At 37.9% G+C, this 21252-nt stretch overlaps 1 long non-coding RNA gene and 1 other non-coding gene across 3 annotated transcripts in view; one reads left to right on the top strand and one right to left on the bottom strand.

The window, feature by feature from the left end:
* Window positions 1-995: 995 nt before the first annotated feature.
* The window catches only part of LOC130541389 (uncharacterized), a 195717-nt gene continuing 175460 nt past the window's right edge, over window positions 996-21252 (top strand). For both annotated transcript variants that reach the window (XR_010111477.1, XR_010111478.1), the window contains exon 1: window positions 996-1763. This is a non-coding gene — a long non-coding RNA (uncharacterized LOC130541389). The remainder of the gene's footprint in view (window positions 1764-21252) is intronic.
* LOC112439367 (U6 spliceosomal RNA) lies at window positions 4950-5056 on the bottom strand. The gene has a single exon (XR_003027664.2). It is a non-coding gene; the product is annotated as a U6 spliceosomal RNA (small nuclear RNA).

Below are 21252 nucleotides of genomic sequence, written 5' to 3'. Positions count from 1 at the left end.
TAAAAAAAAAAAAAAAGTAGGAATGGAGATGGAAGAAAGGAAAAATAACTTAGGCATTGTTTTTTTCTCTCGGTTTCTGCCTTGGAATAAATTCTGGTGCAAGTACAAGGAAGGAAGACAGTAGAGGTAAATTTCTTCTCCCCATCTTCCTCTGATGGGTCTAGTCTCTGTGTTTTACACCTTCTCTGTGGAGCTCTAGTAGGTTTGCCGAGGTTTACCATGCTGTGGCGACTTGAAAGAAATGAATCAGAAAATGCATAAGGGATGCTTTAGAACAATGAATACCTGCTGACAACCCTGGGACACTGTGGAGTCCAAGAGGTATGGAAAAAAGCAGTGAATGTTTCTCTGTGTCCACAAGAAAGAAAGGGCACAGAATATAGGTGAGAAAGGGGAACTCAACAGACTTGGAGGAGACCTATTCGTGTCCTCAGCCAGGATGAGGAAACCCCTAGGGAAGACGTGGGAAGATCAGAAGAAAATGCTGCCACATCTCAGTAGATTATCAAAACAGTGGGGAGACATGATCTCCAAAGATACCAGCTCCTAAGAATGAGACCAGTTAAAATTCAGAGTACACAACCTCTATCAGGATGGCATGGTGGCATTTAGTTAAGACTCCCATCCCAGCAACAACTAGGGAGGGGGAAGAGGGCAAAAAGAAGGCAATCTTAAATAGTGCTAAGTGCACTATTTATTTTGGTACATCTCAGTTTGTTTCATTTTGGTACATCTCAGTTTGTTTCTTGTTAAACAGGCTGAAATAAAATGATATCCTGCTCCCCAATTGCTTTTCTAAACATGTAGCTTTAGATTCATTACTGAATAAGTTTAGAAATGTACTTATTTCTGTAGAGAAATATGAAACCAGCCAACAAATTCGTGTGAAGCTAATGCACTTTGTGTAGGTAAGCAGTTTACAAAGTAATATGTAGGTATCTTATTGAAAGGAAAGGTAAAAAAAGCATCATAGACAGCTAAAAAGAAATGATCTTCTCTATCATTTTAAAGATGTGATGATTAAATACTTGCATACTTCACTTTGTCTTATCTGCACATACACAGCTGCAATAAAAAGCTCCATCTACCCTATCAGTGTGATCTGAGAGAACGGAATACTATGTCTACTTGGTTAAAGCTTTTCTTCTCTAAACATCAGGACGATTTAAGGAAAATACAAATCTAAGCTCAGTTCTAATAGTTCCTTGCCACTCACTTGGAAAAATTCACTGTGGGTTGCAAGTTCATGTAGTAGTATACCTGGTTAAAATAGCTCTACCATTGTTACCTCATCATACTATAATTTCTTTGGGACATGAACTTACATTTATACAAGATTTTATTATAAAATGCTATCTAATTTAGGGATACTTAAATTTTGTTGGTTTTTTTGTTGTTGTTGGTTTTTGTTTTTTTGTTTTTTTGACAGAGTCTCGCTCTGTTGCCCAGGCTTGAGTGCAGTGGCACGATTGATCTTGGCTCACTGCAACCTCCACCTCCCGAGTTCAAGCGATTCTCCTGCCTCACCCTCCTGAGTAGCTGGGACTACAGGCCTGCGCCACCACACCTGGCTAACTTCTGAATATCAAGCTGAAATTACTATCAGATATCTTGCCACCACATAGAGGCTTTGAGTGAAGTCTGCATGGAGGAGAACAGAGCTGAGAGATGGAAAGATACTGAATCCCAGTGACGTCCTTTGAGATGTCGGATCAAGCTGAGCTGGGCGTGAAGATAGAGCTACTCCTATACTTTTAAGATACGTAAGTTAATGAATTCCCTTGTTTGCTTGGATTAGCTTGATTATATTTTCTGTTACCTGCAGCAAGAGTCCTACTATCTTGAGTATTTCACACTTGCTCTCCAGATTCGCTCTCTATTTTTTTTTTCCAACCTTCTCTGTGCCTGGGGACTTACCTGTAAGGATTTTATCAAACAACACATTTGCCCTCTGGCTTCTGATTGTGTTCAGCCAGTGGCTATCTCCCTAGAGAGGGAGGTCAGAACACATATACTCTAGGGGCTCTCCCTGCTAGATCACAATAGGTTGAATGGTTCTTCTTTTAAAGGCTATTGATCCTGTCAAGTTCCCTTTCCTCTCCAGGTTTGAGTAGCCATCTTCTCCCTGTACACGTCAGATCCAGGGGTGTTATACCTTCTCACAATTGCAAGCTCTGGAATAAAACATTATCCCTAACTGGTTTCCCTTAGCCCTTCCCATATTTCTGTAAATAGCGCCTCTATTAAATTCTTCTCAATTATACAGTTTGAGTGAGCTGTCTCTTTCTGCCAGGAGCCAGAGTGATACATACTCCTTTCATTTTGGTATTCAAAATAAGTGGAAAATGCAGTAATTTTAAAAGACAAAATCAGATTAGCCGTTTGAACAATTTGTTGCTTGATAGTGAATGCCCAATTTAGTATCATGATAAGATTTTAGAATTTTTGCAATACATGGAATTTTAGGAAGTCGGTGGTGAAGGGAACTGAAGGCTGTTGGCATCTACATGAGTGGGGACTTACTCTAAGATTTTGGATTATTTTCTAGTCTACCACTCACAGAAACTACCTTTTAGTGCAACCACGGTGGAACCCTGCCATAGTATCTCTAGGTAAGCATCACTATGCTCTTATAAATTTATATTTTCACTTCTCCAGGTCTTAAAAAGAGGACTGCTTGAATTTTTTGTGAATAAATGAATAAAGGAAATAATTTTAAGACGCACACTGAAATCTACACTCAGTGAATTTACATCTCATGATTTATAAGAACGAACTTTCCTTAGGTCTTTATATAGTTCAGAAGGACACAGCAACAAGTATGCTAATTTCAAATTTATTCACTGAAGCAAGTTCTGAAGAAGTCAACTAGGTATCATGTAATTACTCTGTATATTTTAGGTGTTAAGATTAATTTAAGATGATTTATCACTCTAACTTTTTACCGTGTTAGGCTTTTCTTCAATTAGTCTGAATTCATGAGCCCTGATGAGCTTTTTTAGTGATACAATATTTAAAAGATTAACTACATTGAACATATGTAATGGATTAATAGCAGTGTCTATTCAATATTAGCTTGAGGCTATGGAGTATATTCAGTCGTCAACATGAAGCAAAATGTTATTTCTGCTTTGAATGGAGAATACTAAATTAGTCAAGACACTTTCTCATCTCATCTTCCTTTCCCTGACTCTTCACTTATAGTAGCAGTATTTTATATTGGACAACAGTTCAAACTAGTAATAAATATATGATTGCCATATTCTTCTGAACCACAATATCTATTAATGTTGCTAATCAAACAAAATATTTGGATTGCCCCAACCTAAGAAAAAAAAATTTAAGCCATAAAGTTGATAGGTGTATCCTGTCATACGTGTAGCATACTTCCTTTCAATCCATTTCAACAGCAAGCTTAAAAAATATGTGCCAGTCTTCAGGGAAATATAATAGATAAAATAGATAAGAATATTAATGTTATAATTAACATTACATAAGAGTTCTGTAATAGGAATTAGGGATTCAGTTTATGAAAGTCAAAAGGTGGTGATAAGTAGCATATTTTCACCTTCCAAATAAAGGAAAAGCTCAAACTTGACAAATACAAACATGGTAGGGTTTTTTTCTTCTCAGTCATAAGTCAGTGAATAGATAGATAGATAGATAATTCCTATAGTGTAGAATTCTGCCAGGCACCTTTGTTGATTCAAAAGTACAAAGAAATATGATTCCTGCTCTTAAGGACAGTGTAATCTAATCTAAAAGAAATGAACTATTAACACAAGCCCTCTAGTAATCCAGCCCTCTGAAATGTTATGGCTTCTTATACTGCCTTGTGTTAATAGTTCACCTCTCTTAAATTAGATTACACTTGATGAACCAATATTGACACATTATTATTAGCAAAAGTCTGTGGCTTGCATTAGGATTCACTTTTACAAAGTCTTGAGTTTTGAGAAATGTATAATATCATGTGTTCACCATTACAGTATCATACAAAATAGTTTCATCACCCCCCAAATCTCCTATGTTCCACCATCCCTCCATTCCTCCCCTAAGCCTGGAAACCACTAATCTTTTTCCTGTCCTCATAGTTTTACCTTTTCCAGGATGTCATATAGTTGGAATCAAATAGTATGTAGCTTTTTTAGACTGCCTTTTACTTAGCAATATACAGTTAAGTTTCCCCCATGTCTTTTGTGGCTTGATATCTTATTTATCTTTTTAAAAATCACTGAATAATAGTATATTGTATGATGTACCACAGTATGTTTATCCATTCACTTATTGAAGGATAGCTTGGTTGCATCCAGAAACCACAGTGCTGAGTGATTAATGCTGTAAGAAAGATATGCAGGGTGTTAAAATGAAGAATGAGTTTGGCGTTTAGAGGAGGCTTCATGGAGGAGGTGACACAAGCTGAGTCTTGAGGGATTAGTAGGAATAGAAAGGTATACTGGGGCAGGGGTCAGGGGAACAGGGAACTATAGGTAGAGGAGAAAGAAGACAGAGATGTGAGACAGCATGGCACATGTAAGGCACTGCAGAAACCCAATATGGCTGTGTCATCATGCAGGCTGGAGCTGGGCTAGAGGAAGCATAAGAGACTATCCTAGAAGGACTTTGTATACTAAAGGGTTTAGATTTATTCTGGATAAATGGAGAGCTGTGGAAGGATTTTAAAGGGAAGAGTGATTTAAAAAAACAATAGCGTGGCTAATAGAAAACTTTAAATTACATATGTGTTCACGTTATATTTCTATTGGCCAGTTTCTATTTGGATATCCTGTCATCAGTTTGAAAATTCCATGTCTAAAATGAAATGTATCATTTTGCTCTCAAAACCAATTCTTCTCTTTTCTATTTCTGCTGGTGGTGTCATAACCCATCTTCCCATTCCCTCATTACCCTAAAATCTGGCTCTACTAAAACATACCAATAGCCTCCTAATGAATATGGAACACTTCATAAATTTGCATGTCGTCCTTGCACAGAGACCATGCTAATCTCCTCTGTATCATTCAAATTTTAGTGTATGTGCTGATGAAGCAAGCACCTAATGTTTTTGTGATCCTCATTTTCATTGGTCTTTTTTTCCTACTGCTTCATGCAACTGAATCTCTACTTTCTTGATTATCTTCCTCCTTTGACTTCTGTAACTCTGAGCTACTACAGTTCCTATCCAATTTCTCTGATTACCTTATCCCTCCCTCTTTCTTTCACTGGCTTCTCTTCTTCTTCATACCTTAAAGATCTAGCCACATGCTCTGCTTTGTCTCCCTTTCCTCCTCTTCAGCTATCTCATCTATTGTAATGACATAACCATTACATAAATGAAAATGATCACATTACCATCTCCAGCCTCAACGCTTCTTTTTAGCTGCAGTATTGCATCTGCAGTTTTCTGCCAGATGTTTCTATTTGGACATCCTGTCATCAGTTTGAAAATTCTATATCTAAAATGAAATGCATCATCTTGCTCTCAAAACCAGTTTTTTCTTTTCTGTCTCTGCTGGTGGTATCATGATTCTCTTTATCACCCAGCTTGAAATCTCTGATTTAAGTTGAACTCTTTCCTTTCTCCCTAGCCTCTCCCATTCCTCCAGTCATGAAAACCTAAAGACTCTTCCCTCCCAATGTCCCTGTATCCATTCCCTTTCTCTGGTCCCATGGATAGGTGTCCTCACATGCTACACAGTCAGCTGCTGCTTTCTGAACCCAGAGTATTTGGGACTATGACATGGATATGAAACACAAGGTATGGGGTGGGGAGTGAGAATGGCAGTTCCTTAGATAAATGCTCCAAAGTGATTTATTCACAGTACATTTTGAAGTTGCTGACAGAACACGAATGAAACTAGTGATTAAAAAAAGAGCTGTTCTTATATAGTCATGGTCAGAGATGAAATTCTTTATTTGGAGGTAAAGAGTTAAATGTAGACATACAGGCAGGAAAAAAACCAGCATGAAAGCACAGTATGTACATTAGAAGAGTTGAAGAGAAATGAGCCTTATCATGCAAACCACACTGACTTTGAAACATATTGCAGTCATACTGTTCTGAAATTCTTATTGTAGGATACATATTGAGATTGTCAGAAAGGCTGTGTGAACACTGGGGCTTTTGCAGCACTGACAATATTTTTACCCATTTTGTTGCTTTGGCTTTTGAGCTCTCTTCCCTTCCTTCCTTCCTTCCTTCCTTCCTTCCTTCCTTCCTTCCTTCCTTTCTCTCTCTCTCTTTCTTTCTCTCTTATTTTTTTTTTAATGGAAAAGTGGTTCCTGAAGAGACAAAAGCCACTCCATGCGTTCTTTAATTGTTTGACACCTTTCATATGATATGGCCACAAGACACTCTATAATTCTCAAAGATATGAGACAGAAAACTGCAAAGAAGCAAAGTGTAAGGGTCTTTGGGTAGCCCTAGGTAGAAGTTACTTAGGTAATTCAAATGAAATAAAAACACTATATAATACAAAGTTGTATTTGAGTTTGGGCAGGCTGGTCAGAGATGACAATGCGAAGAGACTGTGTGCCTTTTTTTGTTCCTACTATGACACACTAGAGACGCATGACACAGTACGCGGATCCTTCAAGTTCTCCAAAAACACTTAAGACAGATTGTTACTTTTAGTGTATCTCCCAATAAAAACTTTTGCTTCTTTGTTGTGTAAGTCTGTGACATCATTCTGATGTTATTTATCTTAGTTAAAGAATCAGTGAGTACAAAGCTGGGCTTGAGCAAGGATGTGTTATTTTTATTTTGACGTACCCAGTGTCATGTTTCTGCCCTTCAATCAGACTCCCATTACGCTTATGGTTTTTCATCTTTTCATGCATTTTTAAAGAGAAATATTCCTTATACTTGTATCATTCACTTATGTTTTAGTTTACTGACTCTCAAACTTTAGCGTGCATAAGTGTAACTGGAGGAGCTAATTTGAAATGCAGGTTACAAGTCCCTAGTTCCACAGATGCCAATTCAGTAGGCCTGGGATAAGATTTTTACTAGATTCTCTGTAGTTATTGTGATGCAATATGCTGCAAGATCATACTGTGAACAACACAGGTATAGTGAATTTGAGAAAATTTCTTCTCATTCCTAAGTTATTGTGTGCATATTATTTCCTGTTTTTCATTTTGGAACACAAGTTTTATGTCCCTGCACATGGAATTTCAGATGACAAATGGTGTGAGAAATATTTAGGAACAGAGCAAGTAGAAGCCTACTTGGTATGTGAAGGTGATGCCAATTTGTCAAGACCAGCTCGATCAGGGAGATTCTAACCCAGTGGCACTAGAGGAATTAAAGACACACACACAGAAATATAGAGGTGTGAAGTGGGAAATCAGGGGTCTCACAGCCTTCAGAGCTGAGAGCCCCGAACAGAGATTTACCCACATATTTATTAACAGCAAGCCAGTCATTAGCATTGTTTCTTTTTTTTTTATTATTATACTTTAAGTTTGAGGGTACATGTGCACAATGTGCAGGTTAGTTACATATGTATACATGTGCCATGCTGGTCAAAAAAATTTACAAGCATTGTTTCTATAGATATTCTACTAACTAATAGTATCCCTTATAGGAAATGGGATTAACTAGAAGTATCCCTTATGGGAAACGAAGGGATAGGCCGAAATAAAGGAATAGGTTGGGCTAGTTAACTGCAGCAGGAGCATGTCCTTAAGGCACAGATCGCTCATGCTATTGTTTGTGGCTCAAGAATGCCTTTAAGTGGTTTTCTGCCCTGGGCGGGCCAGGTGTTCCTTGCCGTCATTCCAGTAAACCCACAACCTTCCAGCGTGGGCATTATGGTCATCAAGAACATGTCACAGTGCTGCACAGATTTTGTTTATGGCCAGTTTTGGGGCCAGTTTATGGCCAGATTTTGGGGGCTTGTTCCCAACACCAATTTAAAGAAAAGTTTAAAGTATTAAAATGGTGTTGAAATCCATTTCCTCTAGATGGCTTACTTATTGTTTTTATTAAATACCTGAAGTAGAAATTATTTATATAACCAATCAGTGAAACAGTGAGGCTAGGATGAGCCAAGTGAAGAGATGGGCAGGATCCCACGTTTACTTGCTCATTCATTTTTCCATTATTTTTGAGGAAAAAAAAGTATTACTGACATTGATCAAGAAAGGCCCCCCTTTTTATTGTGGTAAAATGTGCATAACAAAATTTACCATTTTAACCATTTCAAGTGTATAGTTTACGGCCTTAAGTATATTGACATGGCTGTGCAACCATCATTTGCAGAACTTTTTCATCTCCTCCAACTGAAACCCTAGACCCATTAAACACTAACTCCCCATTCCTCCCTTTTCCCAGCCCCTGGCAACCACCAGTCTACTTTCTGTCTCTATGAATTTGACAACGTTAGGTACCTCATATAAATGAAATCATACAGTATTTGTCCTTTTGTTGCTGACTTATTTTCACTTCACAAAATATCTTCAAGGTTCATCTAGGTTGTGTGTGTTGGAATTTCCTTCTTTTTTAAGGCTAATAATATATCATTGTATGTATGCACAATATTTTATTTATCCATCTATTGATGGACACTTGGGTTGCATCCATCTTTCACTATTGTGAATAATGCTGCTGTGAACATTGATGTACTATTCGAGTGAGAAAGCCCCTTTTCTAATTTAGAAAAAAAACCCTAAAAGGTCATTTCTATGCTTTTTAGATACACAAAATTTCTACATCCTCAGCCGCCTACTCATAAATTAGGTATAATGCTACCGCTTGCTTGCAGAACACACAAACCCCTAGGTGGTAGGTCTGCTGTGTTATTATTTATTTATCTGTTCTGACACAAATAACATACTTGTTCAACAGATGGTGAAGTCTGCAAGTAAAATACCATTTGAAAATTGGAGTTTAGGTTTGCCAACCAGTGACCTGGAACCAATCCATATGCAATAGTACCACAGCATATATAATATAGACATATAAGAGAAAAATAAAAATACAGCAGAGATCATTAAACCTACAGCAGACTTGTTTGTAGCTCAGTTCTTTCTGCTCTTGCAAGAAAGAAAGGAAGGAAGTTTCATCAATGATGCAAAAGCAAAATGATTGAGTATTAGGGGAATCTGCTTTCAGAAAAAGAGGTAAGTATAGGCAGAAGGAAGACAAAAAGAGCCAGAGCCTTTGCTAGAACATTGGGTTGAACAGAGAGGCCTAGCTACGTATGAGAGAATGTCGCTTTGGGGTGTCTCCCATGGAGGTTTTCCTGACTCCCCCATTTCTGTTACTGTACTTACAAGACCCTATGAATAGCTCCTATAACACTTCTCTCCTTAGTTTGAAAGGAAATGAAGCACTCTCCTAGTCTTCCTGGAGTTTATACTCTTGATTATGGAGAAGTGGAGAAGTGAAACAGCTCAGTAAAAGCAAACAGCCAAGCAATAAGATATATGAGAGACAGAGACAATGTTGCTTTAGAGAAAAGGGGAATTGATATAGACTGATACATTTGGAAGGCAACTCAGGAAGAAGTTGGATGGGGGAGGGCTTGATTTGGAATTGAAAAAACAGATAGGCTCTGGATCAGTGGAGAGGCGGAAAGCTTCTCTGAGAGATGTTATGTTGTAGAAGCTAGGCTAAAGACAGAAGGCAAGACTTGAGCAGGCTTTTTTTGTGTGTGTGTGTGGGGTGGGTGTGTGGGGGTTGGAAGGGACATACTAGAATGTTCTTCCTCTAAAATAAGGAAAATACAAAAACAGTTTTAATTCAAGCAGCACTTCCTTTTCCAAACACTTGCACACTTATAACACACACACACACAAGCTTCCTTTCCTTAAGTTTTTTCTTGCGATAACTAGACATCACAGCTTGACAAGATTATCTCTTTTGGAAGAGTTGTTACAGACTCAGGAACAATTTTAGCCACCTCTTTGAACTTTGCAAATTGGGCCAACCTTTGCAAAACTTGCAGGTTAAATTCTGAGTACATATCAGAGTAGCAGATTGGGGTTTGGCAGAACTGGGTCATTAGATTCATTGATAACTTTGTGCAGAAGTTGCTAAAAGCCTAAAGAACATAAAGGGTTTCAGGAATCTTTATGTCTGGTGAACTTGTTGGTAGTTTTGCAGTTTTCCTCTTATCTCCAAATCAGCAATTCTAAAGAGCAGCTTGTGTAATGTGCACAATAAATAGTCACTAAAGAGCAATTACAACAAATAACCATTGAACATTCAATGAACAGGGAGTTAATACATTTCCCTGAAGTAATTAACATTCCCTTTCCTCGTTTTGTTTAAATTTTGTTTTTACCTAAATTACCTTAATGCTGCCCTTAGTGAAACAGTTTAAAATTAGAGTTGCTGGAATTGGATCTTTCTTGATTAAGTGATAGAAATACTGAGGTTAATTAGATCAAATCTGTATCTGGAGCTGTTGAGTACAGATCAGTGGTCCTGACGTTTTCCACGGAAGCCTTTCTCCTATCTCACAGTAGGCCCAGATTTTAAGACACGAAGATCTGCACCATTACCCCTGGAGCTCCTGTTTGTACATGCATGTCTGTAAAAACAAAACACACAGAGACCTAATGATTTGGAAGTATTATCTTGGGACTCCTGTCTTCTCACATTTTGCCTTGGAAACAGCTAGCATAAGTTCTATCACCTTAAGTGGAGCTGAGGTGAGGCTTAGCAGAAGTGTTCCAAATGTGTAGCCTTGTGGTAAAGAAGAAACAATTTATAAAAACCAAACGTCCATGGACCCCTGAATCAAAGGGTTTCAACTAAGTGAGATATGCCTCTGTCATCAACACTTCTTGCAAATACAATGCTGTCAAACTTTTGCCTATTTTCCAGTGGGATAAGAAGTTGGAGGTAACAATAAAGATCTCTGTTAACTGCTACTACTCCTCCCACATCCCAGGAGTAAATTTTATATGGCTGTTTTAACAATGGAAATATGAATAACTCAGAAACATATTTCGTACTTTTCTTAAAGACCCCAAATACTACTGGTACAAACATTCATCATTATAAACAATAGGGTAATCAAATAATCACCAATAAACTGGATTGATCATGTTGAACCTAAGTGAAAACTTTTTTTTAAATTTTTTTTATTTTTAAACTATTTTTGTTTGTTTTTGAGACAGAGTCTTGCTCTGTGCCCCAGGCTGGAGTGGAGTGGTGTGATCTTGGCTCACTGCAACCTCCACCTCTCAGGCTCAAGTGATTCTCCTGCCTCAGCCTCCCAAGTAGCTGGGACTACAGGCGCCTGCCACCACGCCCGGCTAATTTTGTATTTTTAGTAGAGGCAGGGTTTCACCACGTTGGCCAGGCCATTCTTGAACTCCTGACCTCAAATGATCCACCCACCTCGGCCTCCCAAAGTGCTGGGATTACTGGCGTGAGCCACAGCGCCTGGCTGTGAAAACTTCTATGTAATAACTTCTATATAATTAAAAAGTAAGAATTGCAGCAGTTAACACCAGAAGCAATTCATTCACTCATTCTTTTAGCCCACAAGTATAGACATGTATATGTATATATATGCACACAGACATATATATGTATTTGCATAATGTACAAGACATACTATGGGCTGGGTTCATGTTGGTGAAAAAAAAGACATGGTTACTGACCTTATGAAGTGTAGAGTCTACTGAGAGCAACAGACTTTAAACAATTTAATTAATTACAACTATGGTAAGTGATGTGGAATAAAAGTATAGTATGTTATGGTTATGATGGTATATAATGTCTGTGAAGTAATTTAGGGAATATAACATGTAATTTTTGTACTGTTAAAGCTAAACAGGCTCAGAGGTGGAGAAAAATTCTAGCATTAAGTTGGTTTTAGTTTTTATAGCCAAATTTAAGTAATGCTTAATAAACCATTTAGTTTTATTAAACATTATTAGATTACTAATAAGTAGTTTATAGTACATAAAAATAAGTATATAGCACTTGTCTCATTTATTCAATCCTTAACCACCAAAGAAAGAACTCACAATTTTGAATCAGATCCTACCACAGGGAACCTTGCAGCTCTCAGGAAGCCAAAGATTATAGTTTAAGAGTTGTCACCTTAGACCAGGGAGAGCAAGTTGTGGCCCGTGGGCTGTTATTTTATGGCTTGTGAGATAAGAATAATTCTTACGTTTTAAAACTTCAAAAAATAAATAAAAAGAAAGCTTTTTTGTGACATGTGAAACTTATATGAAATTCAAATTTCAGTGTCCATAAGTAAAAGTTTATTGTAACACAGCCATACCCATTTGTGCTACAATAGCAGAGCTTTGTAGTTGCTACAAAGATCTTATGATGTGCAGAGCCTTAAATATTTACTATCTGGCCCTTTACAGAAAAAGTTGACTAACCCCTGGCCTGGATTATAACACTTTAAAAGACTCCCTTTTTGCAACACTACCAGTCCCCAACTTTAAAAGCTTTCTGTATTAGAGTTTTCCAGAGAAACAGAACCAATAGGGTGTGTGTGTGTGTGTGTGTGTGTGTGTGTGTGTGTGGAGAGAGAGGTTTATTTTAAGGAATTGGCTCACATGATTGTGGGGGCTGGCAAGTCCAAAGTCTGCAGGGCAGATTGGCAAGATGGAGACACCCAGGGAAGAGTTGATGTTTCAACTCAACTCCAAAGGCAATAGGGAGGCCGAGTTCCCTCTTCCTTGTGAGATATGAGTCTTTTTTTCCTCTTGAGGCCTTTAAATGATTGGATGAGGTACACTCATATTATGGAGGGTAATCTGCTTGACTCATTTAAATGTTAATCTTGTCTAAAAAAATACCTTCACAGCAACATCTAGAGTGGTGTTTCACCAAATCTGGGTACCATGGCCTAAGCAAGTTAACAGATAAAATTAACCGTCACATTTTCTTAACAGATCTTAGACATATGATCCCCAGAGTATTAAGCAAAACTCTTATTTATAAGTGTCTAATGATTGGGATGGATGAAGACAGTGAACCCAATAATAATCAATTGGTGTGGGGCAAAATTAATTAAGGGGTTTTTTTTAAACATGGTATGCTAATTCATAAAAGGGAAAACTTGACTGCATATACAATTAATCAGTTGCAGCAAACAATATGGTTCTGAACCAAGCGGAGATTTTAGCAGAGGCGTTAACTCAGTGATCTGAATTTCCTTAGAGTTTTTTCCTGGACAATTAGAAGACAAGAAGAAAATGAAATTTCCTCCAGGCTTCAGGAGGTGTAACCTCAAGACTTTGTCCATCTAGCAGAAGTAGGGACTTGCTGCCTTCCAGTAGATGCTCCCAGACCTCTGATTACTGGCCATATGAGCCTGGGGGTTTGGTGTGGGGAGGAAATGTACTTGAGCTCCCATACTTTCTCTGAGGGTTGACCTCTAAGGGGAGCTTCCATCCTTTCTGACTAGAGGCCTCTTAGAGAATTCCTTTGGTTTTACCACTCAATGGGCCATTGTCTCAGTTAATCCGCTTTCTCCTGTGAGCCTTAATTATAACACTACAATTTGTAACTTGAAGTTTTATACCACAAAAGAAGCAGTAGTCAAACTAGCCTCAGAGCCCATCCTCTACAATTCCCTTTTCAGCTTTTCTCTTGGCAGCCCCACTTCTGACTCTACTGTTCATCTCCTCTGAGCCGTTTTCCAAGGGAGTGCTGCAAAGTGAGATTGCCTTTATGTCTATGGATATTTCAACCCCAAGAATAGATGCCAACTCTTTCTATTCCTCTTTCGGTTTCAAGCCTGTGCCGCTCATAGGCCCAGTCCTACCCTCAAAACCTCCAGATTTAAAATTTATTTTATTCTGTTTCATCAGACCATCAACACACATTTCTACAAGATCAAATTTTGGTGTAGTTTAGACATTTAGCTAGCATTTATTAAGTGCCTAGGATTTTTCAGGCACTTATGTTTATTTGAATCTTGTGGCAACCAGCAGGTTAAACATTACTAAATTATTTTACCAATAAAGAAACTTAAGTTCTGTGAGGTTAAAAATATTTTTCAAAATTACCTAGCATGTAAATGGGAGGCCCAAGATAGTGAGCTCAGGCTTGTTTAATTCCAATGTCTGTGTTCTTTCTATTGTTATACAGTATCTGAGAGATCAACTTCAGCTTTTGAGTTCCTGGTTAGATAATGCCTTATAGGACTAGCTAGCACAACTTATTGATATGCAAAGCCACTATCTATGCAACTTTGTCAGCTGTATGTTTTTTTGGTACTTAAGAGTGGAATATGGCAGATGTCAGGAAGCAACAGGCATCTGCTGTAGCCAGAAATCGGCACCCACATAAACATCAGTTGCCTAAACGTTTTCTTTAATATATCCTGATATTTCCTCAGAAGTATACCATCTGCTCATGGAATAGATAACCTGAAAAAGTCTGACGCAGTTTTTCTTAAGTTATCTCTTTTCTTATAATGCATTACTTTGGTTCTTATGCATACCTAATCCAATCCTGTACAGAAGCACAAAATATCTGCCAGCTTACCCACATAAAATGGATTCAACATGAGAAGAAAAATAGGTAGAGATTAAGAGTTCAGCCTCTGCTGTTTGACAGACAGTATTTGAAACACTTAGCACAGTGATTAACCTATAGGAAAACTCAATAAATGCTAGATATTTTTATTATTATCTTTTTTTTACTTGCAGAACTTTCTCCCTTACTGTGAGTGGACTAATAGTAACGAAGTCAGTTTAATTGATCTTTTATTTTGCCTTATGTAGCATGTAAATTTAAAAAACCAAACTAAGCTTTCCATTCACTCGTTTATTAAGAATTCTTGTTGTGCATCAAATATTTTTCTTTCTTTCTTTCTTTCTTTTTTTTTTTTGAGACGGAGTCTTGCTCTGTCACCCAGGCTGGAGTGCAGTGGCACGATCTTGGCTCGCTGCAACCTCTGCCTCCTGGGTTCAAGTGATTCTCCTGCCTCAGCCTCCTGAATAGCTGGGATTACAGGTGCACGCCACCACACCCAGCTAATTTCTTTTTGTATTTTTAATAGAGACGGGGTTTCACTATGTTGGTCAGGCTGGTCTTGAACTCCTGTCCTCGTGATCCGCCCACCTCAACCTCCCAAAGTGCTGGCATCGAATATTTTTCTAGTTGCTAGGAAGAAAATGTTGAGCAAAAAGAGAAGGTCCCTGTGCTCAGGGCCTTAGAGTCTAGTGTGAAAAAGAGAGAGTAAGCAAATGACCACACACATACATGTATACTTACAGAGAGAGGGGAATGAGAAGTAGGGCAGAGGTTTCTGTTGGTAGTGAGGACTTTGACTTCATATATGACACGTGAATTGAGATCCATAAGATGAGTAGGATCTCACTAAGGGAAGAGAAGTGAAAGGTAAATTATTCTAGAGGAAACGATATGTTCATTGCTCCTCCTTCCTCTTCCTTTCCTCCTTCCTCAGTTCCTCAAAGCTCATGACAGCACCAGGGGTAATGCACTGTATGGTTCTTCCAAGTGTTAAAAATACTGAAAATCTTTGATTACGTTGGTAAAGAGTTTCTGCAGCAAAATCTCTGAGTGGGTCCTCCCTAGTCTTCCCTCTGCCTTGGCTGCCCTAGACCCTTTCCCAGAACCCACCAGAGCCCCCCATAATCAGCAACTAAATGGTTGATGCCTGCTGCAAAAGAGGCACACACTCGGGGACCTACTTCCTCATTCGGGCTGGAGTCTGCTGTGTTAGATTGGTGCTGGTGCCATGTTCGTTGTAAAATATTTTGAATGTCACTCGTTGATACAATATCCACAGTTTCTCTAGTTAATCTCCTGGGAGAGATATAAAGAAGTGATAAATTACCTACCTAAATCAGTCTCAAGAGTTATTTGCTTTTCTTTTAATTCTTTAAATTTGCTTATAGTTTTTAATTTATTACCTACAACCTTTGAAGCTAACAGCAGAGAAACTATCTTGCCCTTTGCATGAATTACTACGTATCTCACTTTAATTCCTTGGCTCATTGTGATCATATTTTACCTTTGTTACTTATTTTAATGACAGAGTCACAGAAATTTTACTCTATCCTCCAAATACAGTTTAAAATGTATAGATCTAATCACAGTAGAAGGTAAGCAAGAGAGCACAACTTCAAATCTATTTCTAGAGGATTAAATTCACAGTTCTGGTTAGCAAATAAAAAGACTATTGCTTTTCATACTGCTTTGGAAATTGAGAGCTAACTGTTGTGGTTGAACTGAGATATCAGCCAGTGTAGAAAATTTTAGTTTTATTATTGCCTGTACATATGGATGTCAAATCCTAGATGTTGCAGTGGGATATTTAATAAAAAGAAAAATGGGTTACATCCACTATATTGTCCTTTAACTCACTAAATTTTCCTTATTTCTGTAGATGTCTAAGTGAGGAATGGATGCTTTTAGCATGTGAACGGAATCTTCTAAGGCCCTTTCCTGAATGATCACTGGAAATAAGGGCTTCTTTTTCACCTTCTCTCTGTTAGCTGTGTTTAATCTATTTGATTTTTCTTTATGAAGAAGTCAGGTTCGTGGAAGCAGCAGCCTTACCTTTCCATACATTATGTATGCACGCCACCTAATTTAGCACAGGTTTTAACAATACACGATATCAGTAATTATTCCAAAGTTTCCATCTGAGCTAACAAACTTCAGTCTTAGCCAGCAACTTCTCACTTTTAATGATGAATAGAGAATAAAAGACTGCTGCACAGGTTGTGTTTGTTACTTAACAAAAATTCTCAGGGAAGCCTAGAAAAGTATCCAGAGGTTGTGATGATCAGAGGAAGCAGGGGGCAGCTTTCATTTCTACATCTCCACATGGCAGGAGATTTTAATGCAGTAATTATCTTAGTGTTTAATGCTAATGAGTTAACTCTCATCTAACAGATATATAGCAGTTATATTTTGGTAGGAAAGAATACAGAACATCACCACAGAAGTTCAAAGACTTCAGGAAGCTTTATTTAGATAGCAAAATATATTCCATGACAAAAACAAACTGAATAATGAGAAATGAAAAAATGTGTCTACCTCAAAGGAAAGAGAAAACAGCAAAGCCTCCTCACACCATACCAGGAAAAGAGAAAATGAGAGAGGAGTGCTACTGCAGGTGGAGCATTTACCTCCATAAGAAAGGTGCTGTTATGGGCCACCAATTCCAAGCAATCTGCCCTAAGATAGATGAGTGGTGAAGTCTATTCAGAATCTGACAGGGTCAGGTCCTGTGAATATCATGGTATCAAAAAATGATGGAGCTCGGAGGAATTAATTCACTTGGTTAATTGAGCATTTACTATTATAGCTGCCACTGTCCAAGCACTGAAGGTAAAGCAGTTAAAAAGGTACCCTAGGCCTGTATCCTCAAGGTTATTATCAAATACATTTTGAATGTAATTTCAGGTAACTGCAAATGCTGTGAAGAGAAATGAAGTCTGAGGTGTGGTGATTGTGACTGAAGGGCTGAGTTGTTTTAGAGAGGGTAGTCAGGAATTGCTCTTTGTGGAAGAGACATTTAGTCAGGGGTCTGAATGATGTGAAGGTGTCAAATGTATAAATGTCTTTGGGAAGAACATTCTAGGCAAATAGAAATGCCAGTTCACGGGACCTGAGGTGGGGGTGAGTTCACATATTTGAAGAACAGCCAGAAAGCTAGTGGAGTAAGTTAGGGAGAGTGGGTAAGGATGAGATGAGAGAGGTAGTCAGGCTAGATCATGTAGTATTTTATTCAAAATTTGACGGGAAGTCACTGAAGATTTTGAGTAGGCGGAGGGGTGATGTGATCTACCCCATGTTTTAAAAATGATTACTCATATGCTATAAGGAGATGAGACTATAGAAGGGTAAGTAGAAAAGCAGGAAAGCCAATAGGGAGGCAATTGCAATATTCCTGGTGATGATGAAGATGGACATGCACTAAGTGGTAGTAGTAGAGTGGTGAGAAATGGTTGGATTCTGGATTTATTTTGATGGCAAACCTAATAAAACCTGCTAATGGGCTATGGGGTGAAAGAAAGGCAAACATCAATAATGATTCTTTGATTTTTAGCTTAAGCACCTGGGTGAATATTGGCAACTTACTAGTATAAACTGAGAAACCAGCCTTAGGAAAGATGCTGTTGTCAGAACTTATTATCCACTTTACCTCAAAAGACCATCAGGGTCTCTTAATCTCTGCCATGACCAGCTACCTAAATCTGTCAGGTTACCCATCCCCAGAGGGGCATGGCTCTGGAGTGAGACTGGGTTCAAATCCTAGCTCTGCTATTTACTATATGTGTAACATTAACAAGTTACTAACTTGTCTGTGACTCAGTATACTCATCTGGAAAGTGGGGATGAAAACAATGGTGCTTACCTCATTTAGTTTGGGTGGCAGTTATTGTATGAGTTTACATATAGCTCTTCAACAATGTGGCATATGGTTATTGTTCTTTAAGTTAGCTGTTATCACACAGACTTTTCTGTCTATAAGCCATGCTTATATCTTAGACCTTATTATTGCTAATAATTGGAGTACAGTCTATATGGAGCTCTGGAGGCTTCATTTATTCAGGAATTTTTTAGGCTATTCAATTCAACAGTTTCAACTTGTTAAAAAATTGTTTTTGACAGGTATGTAATCTAGGCCATAGAGAAGTTAAGTGAGTTGACAGAGGTCGCAGAATTAATTAGCGGCTGAGCTGGAATGCCTACTTGGATCATTTTCACTGCATTTTTACATCTCTGCCTTTCATTTAATTTGAATTTCTTGAGTTTTCTGTATCCTATCAAATTTCATATCCCTTATTGATAAGGTCACTTAAAGATTTTTGAAATGTCATTGGTCATTAATAGTGTCGATCACACATAAATCATATTTGGCAATTTTTGAGTCATATAGGCTTATAAATGTATAAATCCATTGGACATTACATTTGTGTTTTGTTTTGTTTTTAGCAATAACAAGCAAGATTCAGAAGTCCAACAAGTAAGACATTGATTTCATTAAGAGAGAACTAGTAAGCAAGCTATTTGGGAAGTACACTCTCATAAGAATATTGTTTCATGAAGTCTTGAGCAACATAGGAAATAGTAAGTAAGGAGAGCAAAATGGGGGAATCACTGTGCAGGGAAACAGAAAGTACTTACTAGGCATGAGTTCCTGACATAGATTCTAGTTCAAATGTTAACCAGTTGTGCTATGTCAAAGAAGTCATTCAACCTCCCAGTTCCTTAGTGTTTTGCATGTAAAATGAGGGGAAGGAGCCAGGTGATCTTGGGATCTGTGCCATCACTAGACTGCTAAGGTAAGGCTTAAGTGATCTTGTCACCATTTTACATTTTGTTCATTGAGTCTTATTCAAAGGAGTCATATGTAGAACCATTTGAAAATATTGGCTATAGATAGCTTAGGAGTTGAAGGAAAGTGTTAAAAATAGAATTAAATAAATGGATTTTCTCTGAGCAAAAGGCAGTCACAGACTCTGAGGACTAGTATAAGGAGTGAACAGCAGGGTGATTTTAAGAGCTCTTCTTGGGAAATTTCGTGACTATCAGACTCAACATTAGTCTATCCTTGCTGTGTCCTGCCCTGACCTTGTGTGCTATTTGTAGTTATGCCTCTAAAGTCTGGCATTTTCCTCCCAAGCCCAGACTAAGACTTTATTTGCTTGCACAGGTCCATGAAGTGCACTGCTGTCAGACTCCCTCTAAGAATACTTCAACTGCTCATGAAGTGGGGGGCCTTAACTATTTACTTCTTTTGGAAGCCTCCATCTGGCCCATCTATCTTTATTCTCCCAGGACCACAGGTACATTGTGATTATTGTACTTTCTTTTGCTGACCAAAGTCAGTTTTATCTCTCAGTCTGCTCATTAGATGGAGCCATCTAGTCCCTGGACTCTGTCATCCCTGCTGGAACTTCTGAACCCATTCTGAAGCAGGGTCCCAGAGTTTTTTTTAATCTTCTCCATAGTTCCTGGGTCTGCAGGGGTTGGACCATTTACCAACACTTCCCAGCATTGTCTCTAAAAGCCTACTTCTTCATCATGGGCTATCTGGTGAAAGGCCTGGTTTATTTGTTCATTCTATTTTCAGAAATGAGCTGAAAGTCACTGGGGCTATACTAACGAACATCAGGTACTATCCCTTAACACTCTTACCATCCATTCAGTTCCACTGACTCTCATGGAAGCAGTCAGTTACTATGGCTTGTTTAAATAGACAGATGGTGGGGTTGGCATATTGTCAGTAGTAGAATCAGAACCTCTGATCCACAGAATACTATTCTTTTATTAAAGATGTCCTATAAAAGTTTGAAATGATATAAAGCTCATTTATCCAACAGATTTATTATTATTCTTTTAACACAAACTATACGAAGCATGCACATGGGACTAGGGTTAAACATAGTGAAAAAGGCATTTAACCCTCTTTAGTAATGTCTGAGTTATCCAGAGGACCTGGGAATAGTTACAGATACTCTTCACATGTCTTCCTTAGAGCATATGTGAACTGAGTCATAGAAATGGTCCTAAACATGCTATAGTTGCCCAAGGTAAATATGCAAACTACTATTGGTTATATTTTCTTTGGTTATATATGACTATATTTAAGGAAATGAACAAAATACCCTGTCATGTCAATTACATGAATAAGTACTCAGTAAGAGTTTATTGTATAAGTCAATAATCAAATGTTTTTATGAAATGATCACAGTTAAGTTCACTACCACAGAAGTTAAAATAGAACTGAGTAGCTGCAACTCCTAGCTATTGTTTGTCAAACACAGGAAAAATCCCAGTTTGGGGTATTTTACAGACTTTAGGCCTTTTAGACTTGAGAGGTAACTTCACTGTCAAAGGCTGCAACTGAAGAGCCAGCAGGAAAATTTCCACACTGACCAAAACAATGATAGTTTTCCTGTTACCCCCTGTAAAATTTATCATGACGTTGGCTGTTGGCAGGGGCTACAGATGAGACTGGGAAACATTACTGTCAACAGCAAAAGTACTTTAATATTTATGCTTTTGACCTCAAATGAAATTTAGGTGGCTAATTAAAAAATGATTTATATTTACCTTAACAAAGTATTGATTTATGCTTTGTTTGGCACTCTCAATATCTGTATTCCTTCAATCTTGAAATGTTTTTAGGTGGTTCTTGTGGTATAATAGAAAAAAATAAATCCCAGCACTGCCTCATATGACAAATTATTTAACCTCTTTAGCTTCCTATTTTTCTTCTGTAAGATGGGGATAATAATAATAATACCTATAATTATTATTCATAATATCTT

This window comes from Pan paniscus, chromosome 2 (assembly GCF_029289425.2).
Source record: "Pan paniscus chromosome 2, NHGRI_mPanPan1-v2.0_pri, whole genome shotgun sequence".
Taxonomy (NCBI): domain Eukaryota; kingdom Metazoa; phylum Chordata; class Mammalia; order Primates; family Hominidae; genus Pan; species Pan paniscus.
Note: the sequence above shows the minus strand (reverse complement) of the source record. Positions and strands in the feature narration are given on the sequence as shown.